Below are 13868 nucleotides of genomic sequence, written 5' to 3' on the forward strand. Positions count from 1 at the left end.
CACTGCAAGTTCAAGACCAACCTGAGCTACAAAGTAAGCTCAAGGCCAGCCTGAACTGCATAGTGAGACCTTGTCTCAAAAAAATTTTTTAAATTAAAGATTAAAAAAATAAAGGTAAAACACACAATATTTAAACTTTTTAAGGTTAGAGATAGCACTGGACTGATATACTATTAAGGAATTTTTTGGCATCTTTACTTGTAACTTATTTGGGGCTCAGATACAACCTTGAGGAAAGACTGGGAGAGATTTTTAAGTGTGGCTTGGTATGTTCCAGCACTATGGAAAACAGACAGCCTCAGTCCCATTCTTTTCTTTATTTTCCCGAAGTTTTAAAGCATCTATCTCTCTTTACCAGACAGTCCCAGGAAGACACTCATATAAATCCCTATTTCTCAGCACCCAGCTCAGAGACAGCCATAGAACAAGATATTGATACTTGTTTGTTAAGCAAACAGCAGTTCCTATATCTCATCTTCAATGAGAGAAAAAGATAAGCAAGATCTGATTTCGACAAAATACTCCCAGACTCTGGTTCAATCCATAGTGCTCAAATTTGGCCAAGTGACAAAATGGTCTGGGGAGCTCATTAAAAAAGGCAGACTCCCAGCCACCCTTCCTCAGAGATTCTGATTCAGAGGGTCCAAGCTGAGATCATAGGAAGGGTATTTTTAACAAACCCAAGTGATTCTGATACAGCCAATTACGACTGGCACATAACAGCCACAGGGTTATCTACCTCTTTGTCTCTCAAAAGTATTATTCATTTTTGTCTGCACCTCTCAGTGTGGAAACTTTCAACGCAAAAAATGAGAATGGTACAACAGTACAATAAATCCCCTGCAGGCATCAGCCAGCCTTTTGGCCATCAAATTTCTACCATTCTAGTTTCTCCATTTTATTTTTAAGGAAACCATTTAATTTTATCAGAAGTCAAAAACCGTATTGGCAGTCGTACTTTGTCTTGGGCAGGTGAACCCCTAGTCCCAGAGTAATTTAAAAGAGGGTAGTTTCCTTTTCCCAGCACAGGTATGACAGTTATAGAAGGCTGGGTTTTCCCTATCCTTTGGGCTTTGAAACTGAGTTGGATTGTTACTTAATGTTTCACGTTCAATTTTTCACTACTTCATTTAGATATCATCCAACCTTTTTTCCTTTTGATACAGGGGATTGAATCAGGGCCTAATGTGTGCTGTGGGCAAAAAATCGTAAGGAAATGTTAAAAAAAAATTAAAAGAATAGTAATAATATGATTGGTGGATCACATTTTTAACCTTTATTTATGCAAGCATTTTCAAATTTTCCACAGGGAATTAAAGGATCTATAATGAAAATTTTTTTACAAAAAATAGAAGAGTTGCAAACAAAAAAATCTGCTATCCAGTTCATTGCCCCCTAACAAATACAGCTCTGAAAAAGGCCACAGACTCATGGCGGGGGGACCGACCCCAGAGCTCAGCCATGACAAATGAACTAATTTTACCTCATGTCCACATGATTCTGTTTTATTTGCCAAGATATGGTCCCAAAGAGAAACATAAATTACAGCAAGATGTCTGATTTAATATCTTGAATCACATGACAGACTAGAAACTAAAGAAATATAGAGGTGTCCGTAGGACGGTGAAATGTTTGCTTCACAATTTATACTTACTCTTAGGCAATTATTACTTTACAGAAGTATTCTTCAATTCTAAGAGCTTGGGGCTGGGGATTTAGCTCAGTGGCAAAAGTGCCTGCCTGGCAAGCACAGGGTCATGAGTTCGGTTCCTGGTACCAGAGAAAAACCAAAAAAAAAAAAATTCTAAGAGCTTTATGATATTTTCCAATGTCTTCATGTCAAAAATTTTCACAGACACCCCCACATAGTCACTATAGTTTGTTGGGGAGAACATGTAATGAGTATTGTTCACGAATTTAGTAACACTTTCAATGAATTTACATGTATTCAGTGACAATGGAATGTTTATATACTTGAAAGATAATATTGTAGATATACACATCTTATGGGTACATACAGTGTTGAGACACACCTGAATTCAAGACCACCTACCAAAATTTCACCACATCTGGTTATCTTCCACCCACTTCTCTGGTGCATTTAAAATATAGTTCCACTTTTTAAAAAATGTAAGCTGCACAAACATCTACAATGCAAGAGTTCTTTAAGAGATCCTCAAGTGATAAACTGTCATTCATTCCTCTTGGACACACAATTTTTAAAAAGCCAAGGAGTACACAGTTTAAGTTGGATTCATTTTCCAATGAAGCTAACCAAATCAGAAAAATAAAGTCAGATCAAGCTCATTGTAAGGAAGATGTTCTCCTACGCATGGCAGGTAGAAAGACAGTTTTCTATGTTTCATAGGGTCGGAAAAAGGGATAGAGGGAGGAAGGAAGGAGAAAGCAAGCAGTTGTATCACATTAATAATTTAAATTACTTCTATGCTATTAGAATGACTCTAAGAGGCTACATTAAGGTTGTTTAAGAAAGTCAGACCTAGATCAAAGAGGATATTACAAAATGGAAAGATATTCCTTGCTCATGGATAGGAAGAACCAACATTGTGAAAATGGCCATACTCCCAAAACTGTTGTACAGATTCAATGCAATCCCAATTAAAATATCATTAGTATACCTCACAGATCTAGAGAAAACATTCCTAAAGTTCATCTGAAAGCAGAAAAGGCTTTGAATAGCAAAAGCAATCCTGGGAAACAAAGGTAAGGCAGGTGGCATCAAAATTCCTGACTTGAAATTATATTACAAAGCTACTGTGATAAAATCAGCATGGTACTGGCACAAAACAGACCTGAAGACCAGTGGAACAGATTAGAAGACACAGACACAACTACAAACACACTCAGTCACCTTACCTTTGACAAAGGGGCCAAACATGTTCAATGGAAGAAAGATAGCCTCTCTAATAAATGGTGCTGGAAAAACTGGCTTTCCATATGCCAAAGACTAAAACTACACCCATATCTTTCACCATTCACTAAATTAATGTCAAAATGGATCAAAGATCTAAATATTAAAACAGAAACACTAAATTTATTGGAAGAGAAAGTAGGTAAAAATCTTGACAACACTGGGGTAGACAGAGAGTTCATGAAAAACCAAACTGCACAGGAAATACTTCAGAGAATCAACAACTGAGATCTTATCTTATTGAAAAGTTTTTGGGGGCTGGGGATTTAGCTCAGCAGCAAAAGCGCCTGCCTGGCAAGCGCAAGGTCGTGAGTTCGGTTCCCGGTACCGGAGAAAAACAAAAAAAAAAGAAAAGTTTTTGCCCATCTAAAGAAATCACCAATAGAGTAAAAAGACAACCCATACATTGGGAAAAAATTTTAGCCAACTGCCCCTCAGACAAAGGACTTCTATCTAGGACATATAAAGAATTTTTAAAAATCAGGCCCCCCAAATTCAAAGACCCAATCCAAAAATGGGCATCTGAGATGAATACACACTTCCCAAATAAAGAAATACTAATTGCAAATAAATACATGAAAAAATGTTCAACATCATTAGTCATTTGAGAAATGTCAATTAAAACAACACTGAGATTCCATCTCACCCTAGAAAGAATGGCTATCATCAAGAAATCAACCAATAACAAATGCTGGAGAGGCTGTGGGGAGAAAGGAACCCTACTCCACTGCTGGTGGGAGTGTAGACTGGTGCAATTACTGTGGAAATCAGTTTGGAGATTCCTCACAAAACTAGGATTGGAAGTTCCATTTAACCCAGCTATTCCCCTTCTGGATATTTTCCCAGAAGAATTAAAAACATCATACCACAGCGATATATGTGCACCCATGTTTATAGCAGCACAATTTGTTATAGCTAAATCTTGGAAACAACCCAAATGCCCATCCACTGAGGAATGGATAAAAAAGATGTGATATTTTTATACAATGGAGTATTAGTCAGCTATAAAAAAAGATAAACTCAAGGCTTTTGTAGGTAAATGGATGCAACTAGAGACCATACTTATAAATGGAATAAATCAGACCCATATGTGTAAACATCATATTGTCTCCTTGGTGTAGGAACCTGAAAGAATAAGTAAAACTCAAAATGTACAATAGATGATAGGAAAGGGAAAGAAATTGCTCAAAGGAAGGAACGACTGGGATGAGGGAAAGAAGAAAAAAGAAAGAAGGAAGGTAAAATATAAGTATATATATTGAATAAATGATAACTGTATTGCTGATGTGTGATGGTATATTGAAAGGAACAGTTAATGCTTAAAATTTTTTATGTTCTGATCAATTTTGTATGCTTATATCTGATAATCTGAGCAACTGATTTGAAGGTAACAATATGCAGTGGAATTACCATGGTGAATTCCTACCATCTTGTCTAGTGAAACTCCATATTATCTCTAATGTTTTATCTAATAATTACTTTCTTATTGTTTTCAATGGTTTGAACAGTCTTCCATTCTTACATCTGGTAACCTGAGTAACGTAGTTGAGGATAGCAATATGTAATATAACAACCACTGTTAATTTGTATTATTTTGTCTTGAAACCCTGTATCACTTTAAATGTTCTTGCTTTCATTTGTTTATGTCTGTGATATTGGTATGCTGCTATTGTTGCTTTTGTTTGTTTGTTTGTTTCTCATTTACTACTCTCTTTAAAATAAAATTTTAAAAAAAAAGAAAAGAAAGTCAGACCTAGATTCTGGTTTTTTTTTCCACTTGCTAAATTCTTCATCTGCAAAATGGGGCCATCATGTCAATTCTGAGTAGTTATGGGGAGTAAATGAGATAATATATGCAGAGTATCTGGAATAAAGATACACCGAGAGAAGTTTATTCCGTTAACTTGTTCTTAAAGAACAGCACCCTGGAGATAAAGGAAGAGCATGTTTTACAATAGGCAGTCCTATGGTTAGTTGCCAAAAGCATTTTCTGTGGGAAATATTTGGGAGCTACTCAGCAAGCCACATCTAGCAGCCTTTCACTTCCTTCTGTTCTCATCTCTGACATAGCTGCCATTGTGTTCACTAGCTTGGCAAGGTTGCTCTGAATTATGACCTCCCCGTTCACACCATCTGTCTTCCTCTCCCAGCTAAACAGAGCATTGTCTCCTCTGATCTTTTCCCATTAATGTGAGTTGATATGTACCTGTTAGCTCTGTAAACTAGGATTTTTTAAAAAAAACTTCCCATTCATTCTTAAAATGGTACTAATGAACTCTCTGTTGCTCTTTTAAAAAACACTTCAACACCAATTTTCTAAAGAAGAAATAAAGTAACAAAGTACAAATCTCCAAAAGTGTGAAACCAGAGGATCATTTAATGTCTAGCAAATAGAATGTAAAACTATATTAATTTTAGAGCTATTTGCTGTGTTTTATTATTAGCAAATTTGTCCCACTGTACTGTCAAAAAGAACCTGTATAGGTACATATGAATGTATTGTAAATACATATATATATAAACATTCATATAAATATAAGTATATATGACATATACATAGGTAGTAGAAAGAAAAACAGAGAGATACAAAGGGACCTGAAAGGATTAACATCTGATAGTTGGCAGCGGGATAAGGGGGGGGTATGGAAATAAAAATTTTAAATTTCACCTTATCTGATGATGTAGTTTTAAAATTTCTTACAGCAAGGTCATATTACTTTGCTGGACTTTTAGTTATTTTTAAAATTTTATTATTTTAGTGCCTAAGGATACTTTAAGACATTCCATTAATTCTTTTGGGTCACTAGGGCACTAGTAAGTGCAATTAAAAAAAAAAAAACCACTAAGCCTTCACTTTAAGAGAGGGGGGAAAATACTCAGGAGAACTTTTGATCACTATATAATTTTAATTAGGATTTTTAAAAAGTCAGGTGAATTACAACCCATATTCTGAGCATCTACCCACCTATAACCACTAGGTTGAACCCGAGGAAAGATGGAACTAAGACGCTACCAGGGACTTTATCACCAGGAGGGAGAACGCTCGTGCGCACAGAGCCAAGAGAGGAAGAGCTAACCTCACTTGAAAGGATCAGAAGTGCTCAGGGAGCTTTCAGGACTCTGGCTCACCTCAGGGGAGGAGATTTGGCACTGGGGATTATGTTAAATAAAAGATTTGTAAGAACAGAGGAAAGGACTGTGAGACAGCACAAGTTCCTCTCTGAGCTTCAGGTGAGGCCCCTGGCCCTTTCCTGTCACCTGACCGACTGAGTGGACAGTGCATCTAGTTCCCTCAGTCCCTGGGAGCTTCTGAGGAAGGAGGGCAGGATGATATGACTAACACAGGTCACTTTTTTCGCTCTAATTTTTTTAATGCAGGGTATGAACCCCAGGACTTCATGTGTACTAGCAAGCACGTCACCACTGAGTTATGCCCCCCAGCCCAAACTTTTTTTCTTTTAAACGGCAAAGTCCTTCCAGAATTCTTCTGGCCCTGTATTGGAATTACATCAAATTTATAGAGTCATTTGACAGGGGCAACTAAAATAATCATATTCATACAATCTAAAATTTCATGCTAGAACATTAAGCACTCACTAGGTGCCTCGTAATGTAATAGCAATAAATAATATATAAATATATGTATAATCATTTAATCCTTACAACCCCATAATGCAGAAGTCATCCCCCTTTTACACATGTGAAAACTGACAATATGTAGCCTTCCCAGGACGGTGAAACAAGAAAGGAGAGAAGCGGAAATCGAGACTCCAAAATGCTCCAACCCTCAGCCTGTCCAGACTCCATATTCCCAGTCAAGGACAGAAAGCATATCTTCCCTCATGTGAGGTTTGAGCTTATCACCAGCGTCCTACAGTTTTCCTTATGGGGATTCTTCCCATTTCCTGATAAATTTGCTAAAGAGACAGCATTTCCTCAAAATTTAAAAAAAAAAATTGTAGGGCTTTATGTGGACAGAGAAAATCTGAACAGGAAATGCTCCCATTCTTTGCTGGAAAGAGCCAGGTCCATCCTCTCTAAATTAATCAGTGGAGTCAATCTGGCAGCAATGAATACACAAACAGGGATCTTTGAGAAAATATGTCAGAGAGAAAGTATGTCAAAAGTGATCTTTGAGGGTGGGAGGTGCAGCTCAGTGGTAGAGTATGTATTTAAAATGCTCAAGGCACTGGATTCAATCCCCAGCACCACAAAAAATCTAGAAAGTCATCTGCAAAATATATGTGGGATTAGGCAAATTGTTTTGGGAATGAAAACTCATAAAGAAAGAGGAGGCTTCCAGGACATTAACTATATTACAAAGTTTCAGTATTAAGACAGTTTGATACTGATGCAAAAGTACAGAGTCATAAAAGATGGCCATCATGTAGAAAATTATTACATGATGAAGGCCAAATCTGAAGCCAAGGTGAAAGATGCACTAAATAATAGATGCTGCTGGGATAATTGATGGAAAATGAGGGAAGAAATATGTCCAGGCCTCCAATTCACTCTTATGAAAAATAAATTAAATTCAAAATTTAACTTTTGAAAAGTTAAATCAAATAAAGATTAAAAATAAATAAAACCAATTATCTCACAAAGGAAAATATTTATAGATTAAATTAAAAATATGACTTAAAACACTGGGCAAAACTTTTTAAATGGAATACCACAGCTGACATATTTGTGCACACCTATACTCTTAGCAACTTGGGAGGCTGATGCAGGAGGATCACAAGTTCAATGTTAGCCTGGAAGACATAGCAAGGCTCTGTCTCAAAGTAAAATATAAAGGTCTTGGTATAGAGCCCAGCATAGAGAGCTTGCCTAATATGCATGACACCACAGATTGAAACTTCAGCACCAACGGAAGGAAGAAAGGAAGGAAGGGAGGAGGAAGGAAAAATGGGAGGGAGAGAAAGAAAGAAAATAAGTTGCAAAACCATCAAGAGACAATTTCCTTAATATACAAAGAGCTCTTATAAATCAATAAAAGATTATCCCAAAGAAAAAATATGAAAGTACAGAAATACCATTTCAAAGAAAAGTAAGTACAAATAAGCCAAAATATTTACTAAAAAATATTCAGTCTCACTCATATGGAACTATAAAATAAGTTAATATTTTAAAAGGATAATAAAAATTTAAAGGTTTAACAACAATGATGTAAGAAAAGTAACTTTAGAAAATTTGGCCAAATCTAACAAATTAAACATGATTTGCATTACTTAGTTACATTTTAAAGACAACATTACAAGGTGTGATTTGAAAAACAGTGTGTTAGTATTTATTATAGTAAAAGATGTATTTCCATTAATCCCCTCGAAATGCTCCTCCTTACTATGAACATACTTTTCTATCATTCCTTCCACTTTCTGAAGCAGTTCTGGAAGTCGTCTTTCATGAATGTCTACTTGCGCTATTGTAGATGACTTGATCTCCTGAATAAATTCAGAATATTTACCCTCCTTGGCCATGTTCACTTTGGGGAAGAGCCAGAAGTCACACGATGCCAGGCCCAGTGAATAAGGTGGATGAGGACACACTAATGTTCTTACAAGTCTGTCTTTTGGCACTCGGCAACAGTAAGCTATAAATTTTATCATGCCTTGTAAAGACACAAAAGAAAACTTCCAGAATTGGTTTAGAAAGAGGCAAAAATGATGGTGTAAGTGTATTCAAAGTGAGAGGGAGTATTTTTAAGAAGATTAATAATAATGTGCTTTTAACAGTAGTAATTTTTAAAAATTTAAATATTCACTGTATATTTCAAACACATCTTGCACCTTTTTTTTTTTGGTACCAGGAATTGAACTCAGGACCTTGCACTTGCCAGGCAGGCACTTGTGCCACTGAGCTATATTCCCAGCCCCATATCTTGCACCTTGTGGGTATGTCTACCAACTCACTACATAATGCAAATTACTTTTTTGGCTTGTTTGTACTTTCCTTTAAATTCCTGTACATCCACTCTACTGGAATAAAGGAAAAAACAGGCCAAATGTTAAGTGCTCTGCTTGCAGCTTTATGTCTGCAAACTTGTCTATTGTTACCATCAACCAGCAGGTTGCACAATGTGGGAAATGATAAAGAAAAGGAAGTTGGAAGGTATAAAACAGAATCTTTGACAACTATGCTGTTTTTGCTAGCTGCAGGAAAATCCCATGACAGAGGTGGGGTGAACTAACTATACTGGTCCTTTTAATTAAAATGCCCATACCACTTAGGTATAGTCTGTGTTGCTTTCGTACATGAAGACCATGTGCAGATGCATCCTTGAATGTGACCTCTGATTCAGATGTTCAGGCCAGCAAGTACAAAAATGATATTGTCAGCATCCATGAAATCAGTACACGCAAAGAGTAGAGGAAGGCTTGTCTTTTTTTTTTCTTGTCAGCATCCATGAAATCAGCACGCGCAAAGAGCAGAGGAAGGCTTGGCTTTTTTTTTTCTTCTTGTTCTCTAATACACATGTATAGAAGTAAAAGTTTTATCTCATTATATAGTGTTTTAATAAATAAATATGATTTTTTTTTTTTTTTTTTGGTCTTTTTGAGACAGGGTCTCACTATGCAGTTCAGGCTGGCCTTGAGCTAACTTTGTAGCACAGGCTAGTCTCAAACTCACACTGATCCTCCTTCCTCAGCCTCCTGAGTGCTGGAATTACAGGCATGCGCCACCCCGCCAGCATCACTTACATTTTTAATATGCCATATCTTATCCCATGGAAACTACCAAGTGTCATGTGGACAGCTCTCGTTCACCCCATTTTTAGAAAGGAGACAAAATAACAAGTGACTTGTTCAAGGTCATACTCCTAATTACAGGCAGAACCAGAGCTAGGCTCCAGGGCCCCTGATTTGCCTAGGGTGCTCTCTCTATCCTGGGGTCCATTAACCTCCTTTGGCTGGGTCAACACAGATATGTCAGATTGAGGAAGTTACTGTGCAATGTACAACACAGTCACCTCAGCACTGAACCATCCTACCTACAGACCCACCCACCACCATGACACCTGCCAACCCTGTTTCCATTCCTAAGTCCTGAGATCACTAGATAGTCTTCTTATTCAGATTCAAAAGGTATCACAGGGCTTGGGAGGTAATTCAGTAGGACAGAAATAGCCAGCACGTACAAGGCCCTAGATCCATCCCCAGCACAAAGGAAAAACCTCTTATAACACAGCTGTTCCAAACCACTACATCTCTTCTCAACCTACAAAATGTCACCACTTGCTCCTTGTGTTCCTTCTCCACTTAATATGGTTTGGATCCAAAATGTCCCCTAAACGGCTTATGCGCTCAGAGGTGGAGCTTTGGGAAAGGGAGGAGATCACAGGAGAGCTGGCCTCAACCTCATCAGTGGATAAACCCATTCATAAATTCACAACTGAATATGCCGTTAGGAAGGGGCCTGGTGGGAAGAAGGCAAACACTAGGAGCATAACCTGGAGGGGAATATTCCTGTCCTCAGGTCCTGCCCTCTCTCTGGCTCTTCCTGCTCTCTCTGCTCCTGGCCGCCACACAGTCAGCATCTTTCCCCTGCCATGCCTTTCCACCATCATGTTTCTGCCCTGGAGACAACCAGCCACAGATGGAAACTGCTGAAACAGACAGCTGAAATAGATCTTCACTCCTTTATGTATGTTGGATATTTGGTCACAGTAATGAAATGCTGAGCAATACAACAGTCATCCCATCCCCTTCCAGTTTCTGTGTGTTCCTTCTTGTATGCCCAATTGTACAAGCACCATCAAGAGCCTCCACCGACTTCCATTCCCTGTTCATGACCTGGACCAATACTGTCCAGCAGAAATTCAACACAAGACAGACAGAAGTCATACCTGCTATTTTGTGTTTTCTAGCAACTACACTAGAAAAGGTAAAGACTGATGAAGCTTTTTATTAATACATTTTATTTAACTCAATATATCCAAGATATTACTTCAATATAATATCTATACAAAAATTACTTACAACGCACCTTAAATTCTCTTCACATTAAATTTTTGGAAACTGGTGTATGTTTCTACACTGATAGGACATCTCAATTCAGACCAGTCACATTTCAAGTGCTTAGTAGCCCCAAGCGGCTAATAGCTGCCAAATTGGATGGCACAGAATTCAATTCTCACCTCAAAGAAAATAATGATTTCTTAAAAATAACTTTTGTGTATTTGTATTTTTATTGTTCTCCAACAAACATAAACTGTATTATGTATTTTTTAAATTGTATTGTATTTGGTGATGCTGAAGATGAAGCCCAGGGCCTCAAACATGCTAGGCAAGCACTGAACTACCTCCCCAGCCCTACATATATTTAAAGCTTGTTATTTTGAATTCTCTTAGGCATGTCTTCACACTCATACTCTAATGCAAGGCACTGTTCATGGCACATGTCTCATCAGAATAACGTATCTACCCACACCCAGTTCCCATCTACCCCACTGTCTCAAGACGTTGTTCCTGTTTTCCACTTCACGCCTACTTCTGCTTCCCACATCACTGACTATGAACACAGAACACAAGGATGTCCCTGTCCACACCACTACTGCACGGACACTAAGCCCACACGCAATCTCTACTTCTGCTTTGGTCGATCCAGGGTCACTGATGATAACTTGCAAACTTCAAGTTCAAATTTTAGAAAAAACTTCTGCTTTCAGCGCAAGTTATTTTCAAACGGACTTGTTATTTACTTCTACTTACAATTAATACACTCAAAAAAACTAGACACATGCACTGCTTAGGTTTTTTTTTCCAAATGAATTGGCCAAACACAAACAGAAGCATCTAATTTTTAAATAAAAGAATACACTTTCCATCCCCAAAGATTCGGGTTACAATTAAGGCTTTAGTTCTTCAGTGCAGTCTCATAACTAGGAAATGTGAATGTGAGGTGGACATAGCTTAAGAAGTTCAATGGGCTTGCAATAAGAAATTATGGCAACCTTACTTTAAACACCTATGGGCTTTTAAATTCAAGGCACAGCTTGGTTTCTCTTTGTTCAAAGTATCTGCCATCCTAGTAACAGTAAAGGTGCCATATGGAACTGTGGACATGGAATTACAGGACCTGGATTTGGATTCTCACTGTCAGTTACTAGTCAGGTCTATGACCTTGGTGGTCCATCTGTCCTACTCGATTCAGCCTTCCCATTGTAAAAAGAGGGGCTGACAGCAAACTTGGTCAGGATGCCTCTAGCTCTGCCATTCCTGACCTTTGGGCCATCTTCGTTTATTGCATTATCACCAGAGCACTTGCTTCCTCCTGCATCTCCTCCTTCCTAAAAGACAAGATGGCTGGCAGCATGGCAGGGAAAAGGGAAAAGGGAAAAAAATCTAAAATGAGTCACCTTTCAGGAACTTGCCATTCCCTGGTTCCTGGGTACTTACTCATGGTGCCAAATCAGCTCTTCCAATGCAGTGCTGTTTGCACGGTATTTGTCATGTGCACTGCTCCTGGCTGACGCTTACACTCTACACCGTCTCTTTTAAGATCTGCTTGTAGGTACAAAACATATCTAAGTTGTGCATCAGACACTAGCAGTCACATTGTCAACTTTAGCTGAGCCTGAAGAAAATCAGATCAAAATCATAGAGAGTTTCAATGTGGTTTTGTATAGCTTTTCACAAGTTAGGGAAAAGAATAGCAGCTTTGCAAACTTCCCACTCACTCCCTAGGATTCTGCCAAACGCTAAATTTTAACTAGCGACAGGAATCACTCCCTACCTCATACCCAAGAGAGACTTCCCTCCAAGGCTGAAGTCAGGGGGCAGTCGTTGTTGGCTGTGGTCTGTGCTGCTTCCGCCTGGCCTGATTTTTCATGCTGCCATTTTGAATTAACATTAGGTTTCGGCTGCAAGTGATGCGTTTTCTAGCCCGGCATGGATCACAGCGCGAGAGCGCGCGCGCACGCGCGCGCGCACACACACACACACACACACACACACACACACACACACACCAAGAAGATAGACACAGGCATAGACTAAGGTTCTTACAAGCTACAATTACATACACAAGCCATACTATTTAACAGAGCCCTACTAGGTCAGCTTTGAGTCACTGAAAAATGACAGTTTCCTTAGATTCAAGTGGGTGTAATGGACATTTTTACTCCTCAATCCTAATTCTCACCAATTCTCTAAAATTCAAGGGTCTCTCCTGTTTTGCACACTTCATGGTTTATGTCGCCAAATAATTGGCTCGGGGGGGTGGGGTGGGTGGGGAGCAAACCGAGGAGGCACAGATAAACCGAGGCGAACATCTCGGAAAGACACGGCTGCCTTTTTTTAATAAGTGCCCGGACCACCCCGACCCACCCGACCCACCCGAAAACGCCCAGGTGCGGCCTGGGGAGAAGTTGTGTCAAGTCCTGAGCGCGGCCAGCGCAGACTACAGCAGCAGAGTGAGTGCCCCAAGGGATGGAGACCCCGGCCCCGGCCCGCGGGAAGGGCCGGCAGGACGCGGGGCAGGCGGAGCCGGGCGCAGGGCCGGGCCAGGCGGCCATGTTCGCCGAGCTCGCCGCCCGCCGCAGGTGCGCTACCTCGGGGAGGCGCCGGGCTCGCCCCGCTCCGCGCCCGCGCTCCGGCCTGAGGGCTGCAGGGTTCGGACCGCGCGGGCGCACAGCCGGTGGCTGCAACAGGGCAGCGGCAGAAGAGAAGGCAAGAAACGGCAGCCGACAGCGGAGACGGGGTTCCCGGAGTTACAGGGCCGGGGGCAGGGCGGGTGTCTGCGCCCCGCGCCCCCGCAGCCTCCGAGCCCGTGTCACCCCGGCCCCAGCCGAGACCACCTCTCTGCTGTTCCCCAGATCCCCAGCTCTCCGGAGCCAGCACCCTGGGCTCCGAGGGACGGCGATGGCGGACCGAGGGGAAACCCGCCCGGGGAAGCGGCGCTGCGGGCTCCCTGCGCTCCGGGGCGCGGCTCACCT

General features: G+C 40.1%; 1 protein-coding gene across 1 annotated transcript in view; it reads right to left on the bottom strand.

Annotated features, from left to right (window-relative positions):
• Positions 1 to 13868, bottom strand: part of Scrn1 (secernin 1) — a gene marked incomplete in the record, with an annotated part of 68355 nt that overhangs the window by 53779 nt on the left and 708 nt on the right.

The sequence above is a fragment of the Chinchilla lanigera genome, unplaced genomic scaffold (genome assembly GCF_000276665.1).
Source record: "Chinchilla lanigera isolate Chin_1 unplaced genomic scaffold, ChiLan1.0 scaffold00009, whole genome shotgun sequence".
NCBI lineage: Eukaryota > Metazoa > Chordata > Mammalia > Rodentia > Chinchillidae > Chinchilla > Chinchilla lanigera.